This window comes from Phytophthora infestans, genomic scaffold, assembly GCF_000142945.1.
Source record: "Phytophthora infestans T30-4 supercont1.7 genomic scaffold, whole genome shotgun sequence".
NCBI lineage: Eukaryota > Oomycota > Peronosporomycetes > Peronosporales > Peronosporaceae > Phytophthora > Phytophthora infestans.
The window spans coordinates 3,567,952-3,572,611 of record NW_003303752.1 but is presented as its reverse complement, the minus strand read 5'-3'; positions in this window follow the sequence as shown (position 1 = coordinate 3,572,611).

Below are 4,660 nucleotides of genomic sequence, written 5' to 3'. Positions count from 1 at the left end.
ACAGGTAGGTCTGGAGCTTGGTACCCTGCTAAGACTTTGGCTACGCTCTGATCCTCCTTTGTTGTCGTTCCAATGTAGGCAAACGCCTTGGTTAGTGACTCCAACAGCCAAGCCCCGCGAGTAGAAATCCACTGAATCGACAGCTTCGGCGACGCATTGGCGTACGCAGCGGCTCCACGGCGAATGGAGTGGCTGGTCATATTCGGCGTCACCGTTTGGCTGAGATCAGGAGGCATCGACCTCAACGAATCTCTAATGACCTCGGTAATATAACTTGCGATATTTGGTCTCTTCCTCTCTCGCTTTTGGGGCGGCTCCGACGTGCTGTTATCGTCTTCTAATAGTTGACCCCAGTACAAAACAGCTTCCTCTTGTGAATACGGTTTATTACCAGGAAGGTCGGACTCTGCGAAATTAGGTGCCAACGGAAACAAATATTCGGAGGGCTCGTCGTAGCAGATAAACAGCAACCCGAATGCGTGAAGCATACACTGCTGCCATCTCTCCGGGGACTTATATATTGAGACGCCTTGAACCATAGAGGTTTTGATCCTGGCAATGTGGAGGAAAAGCTCTCCAGAAGCTGAAATCGAGAGCTGTTGTTTACGTGCAAAGCAGGTATCGACAGCTCTTCCAAATGTATGCCACATCATAGTCAACAGAGCCGCATCATGTACAGACTTCAAACCGGTAGCCACGTCAGCTTTCGCAATTAGATACCCAACGAGTACACTTAGATCATCCACGTTACACCCAGGAGCGTCATTGGTTTGCACATTTGCGCGCAAATTCCTCTCTTCTATGTAACTAGCCATTTTGTCCCGAATCTTGGCAATTCTCTTAGGGTCACCAAGAGAGTTGGTGTAGCGCTCGCGAAGCATGTTCACAACTTGTGAAAAATACCCTAGCGCTGTCGATTTTGCTAGTAGTCCATCCGCCGCTCTCGCCTTGTTGCTTTTCTTCGTCTGTATGTAAATCGAAAAAGCTGTTAGCAATGAGTACATGTTCTGGGTCGGGAGACTAGCTAATTCTCTATGAGCTTTATGTATGCCATCTAAATCGACTCTCGATAATCCTATTGAAGTGAGGAACTCCTCAAACATCTTCTCCGCCGCAATCTCTTGCCCTATTGTGCCAGCAGGAGTGTCCAGACCTCGCGAAGCTCTCCTCATTGCCTCTCGCAGTGTGAATCCCGCGCGTAATGCAAGCTGGTCGGTTGCATGGCGCCTCATCGTGAAGTTTTAGTCTATATTTACTCTTCAACCGCATGAATTTTTTATCTGGTACAGACGCCTTTTACGCGATAATACATGATGTGACTTGATTTTACTAAGGCGTCTTATCGCGAAATGTCGAGAAAGCCGGACAATTCCGGAAATAAGCTGGAATAAACTACCCCTACCCCTAAATAGCGGTTATTGGGTGGTTTGAGCAAATAAAAGTTCATGCTGCAAGTGCCTTTGTCATTATATCGGCCACCATATCATCAGTTCCGATGTGTTGGGTTGTAAATTGCTTCAACTCCACGTGGCGTCTGATCATGTGGTACTTGTTATCGATATGTTTCGATTTCGAATGTTTGCCAGGTTTCGCAGTTAAGGCAATGGCTCCTTGATTGTCTCCCAGTGGTTGAGGTACTGGATGCTTCCAGCTCAACTCCTTGCATAGGCCAGCAAGCCACAACAAGTCCTTGGTCGCCTCTGTCATTGCTACGTACTCAGCTTCACAGGTACTGAGCGCGTTGATTACTTGCTTACGAGATGCGTAGGAGATGACGTTGTCGTCCAGCATAGTGATGTAGCCACTGACACTCCGTCGATCCACAGGGTCATTCGCATAATCAGCATCAGAGTAGCCACTAACTTGCACATCAGTCTGTAGCTTCACATTCATCACTAGTCCGTAGTCACATGTAGCCTTCAGGTAACGCAGCACCCTCTTGGCTTGTGCGAAATGCATATGATCATAGCTCGCAAGATACTTGCCCAGGTGTCGGGTAGCATGAGCTATGTCAGGTCTCGATGCACTAAAGAGGTACTGGAGAGCACCCACCAGTTCTCTGTAGGGAAGATACTCCTTCGAAGCAGGCACGTCTGTCTTCGAGGGCGTCGTAGCTTCTGGTGTAGCACAGCCATTACAGTTTTCCATATGAAAACGCTTCAACACCTCCAGTACGTACTGCTTCTGGCAGTACACTATTTGCCGGCGCGGCCGGTCAATCAGGATCTCGACGCCTAAGAGATATTTGACTGTGCCCATCGTCGTGAGCTCGAATGTCTCTTGCAGTGAGGCAGCGATTGTGGCACACAGGTCACGTGAACCCATCAGCAGTAGATCGTCCACGTAAACAGTCAGTAGCAACTTGACTTCACCATCCTTCCTCAATGTATATAGGCCGTAGTCAGAGTCCGTCCTAGTAAAGCCCATCGCAACAAGCTTCGCATGAAGCGTGCGATTCCAAACGTTCGGTGCTTGCTTCAGTCCGTACAGGCTCTTCAACAATCTGCAAATGGACCCAGGTCCATCCACCTGGAAGCCAGGAGGCTGCTCCATGAAGATAGTCTCGTCCAAGTCTCCATACAGAAAAGCCGTCTTCACGTCAAATTGCAACACCTCCCAACCTCTTTGTACAGCGTAGTAGATAGCCGCACGTATGGTTTCGAACCGGATCACAGGTGCATAAGAGACTCTGTAGTTAATCCCAAGCTGTTGTTTGAATCCATGGATCACTAGTTGCGCTTTGAATCGTTTGATTCGTCCACGCTCATCTCGCTTCACAGCAAAGACCCACCTACACGTTATCACCTTCACTTTCTTGGAATCTTTGCGGGGTACAAGTTTCCAGGTCTTGTGACCCTTCAACGATTGAAGTTCCACCAACATTGCAGCTCTCCACTGCTGCCAGTACTTGCTTGCACGTGCTTGTTTGTACGTCGTCGGAATCTGCACATCCGTAGTCATAGCCTGCACTAGGCCTACCACGTAATCCGACAATCGAACGTTCGCCTTCTGCTTCCTTCTTGGTCGCTTTAGGCAGGGCTCTCTTGATGGAGGTTGAATCTCGAAGCCACTTGTCTCCTTCTCCACCATTGCAGGTTTCTTCTTTATTCTGCGTCTCTTGCGCTTCCTCACTTCCAAACCTTCCTCGGTTTCTTCAGTAGGATCCTGCAACACGGCTGGTGCTGCAACACCAGCAGTCTCCGCACTGTCCTTGCTCACAGGTGCGTCAACGATTGACAAACTTCCACTTGAACTTAACTCAGTTTCTGCAGGTTCGTCAGCAAGTGGTACCGCCTCAAGTGGCTTCTCCGCACTAGAGATGCCGTCACTCCAACCTGGAAGGTACGTCTCCATGTTGGTCTTGATGCGCGCCACAGGTACAGTCTCGCGTAGAGTATGATCACCATCAAAGAATGCGTTCTCTAATAGATGCTTCATGTAGATACCATCGGTCGTAAACTCTTCATGGAACTTCACATTCCCACTACGAGCTGTCACCACTTGAGCTGTCACCAGGTCAATGAATCTGTAGCCTAGGGTCGATTCGCTATAACCCAGTAATAAACACAGTCTTGCCCTTGCTTCCAGCTTTTCTGTCGCTTGTCTTGACTCAGGGGGAACACGCACGTGTGCCAGACAGCCCCAAGTACGCAAATCATCCAGCATGGGCTCCGATTCGTACAGTTTCTGGTGCGGGGACACCAATCCTAAAGGCTTGGTGGGTAGCCAGTTTAACGTCGTCACCACATGCAGGAAGGCTTCTCCCCACAAGGAGTTGGGCATGTGTGTAGCCATCAGCATCGCTCTGATCCTTGGTAGAACCACACCATTAGCACGCTCCACAATGCCGTTCTCTTGAGGAGAATAGGCGTTCGTAAACTGCTGCTCAATCCCTTGGTCGACGCAGTAGTCACTTAGCTCCTTGCTTGCAAATTCACCTCCTTGGTCAGAGTGTAGTCGTCGCACCTTCTTCTCAGGAAAACGAGTTCGCAGCCTGTTCAGTAGGACCTTGATGTGAAACGTTGCTTCACTCTTCTTCTTGAGTAGGAACGGCCACTTGTACCTTGTAGACTCATCTATGATAAAGAGAAACATTGTAGCTCCATCCACAGACTGTTCGTTTTGTGGTGTAGTAGAACACACAAATATCGTCAGATGTGGATTCCTTACACAAACCACAACGAATCGCCGAGTTAGGTCGGCGGTTTGTATGGCCTGCGCAGAGGGTGGTCCCCTCGCGGTCCGGCCCTTCCGGGACAGACGAGTGGCTCGTTTCCACTCGGTTCCGACTAACCAAGTCAGATCACTTCCGAGACTCCGCCGAGTTTGGTTCGGCTGAGCTCGTTCACAACCCTGTGCCCTCCACCAAAGGATGGACGACGGCGCGCGAGCGCTTTTACAGGTCACCGAGCGCAGAGGCTGCTCAGCTAGAAGTGTTACGGCACCCGGGCTATCCGACGTACCGGCCCGCTGAGTATGCGGGACTTTCTTTCGCGCGTAGCGAGACTTTGTCCTACCCGGACCGACCTAATCTCTTGGCGCTACCAGTCAATACTCTACAAGCTATGCCTCTCGAGTATTGACGGCAGGCATAATCCAGCCCTATGCAGGGACTTACCGGAAAAGTGTACTAATTGTCTTGGACTAGGAAAATTCTGCT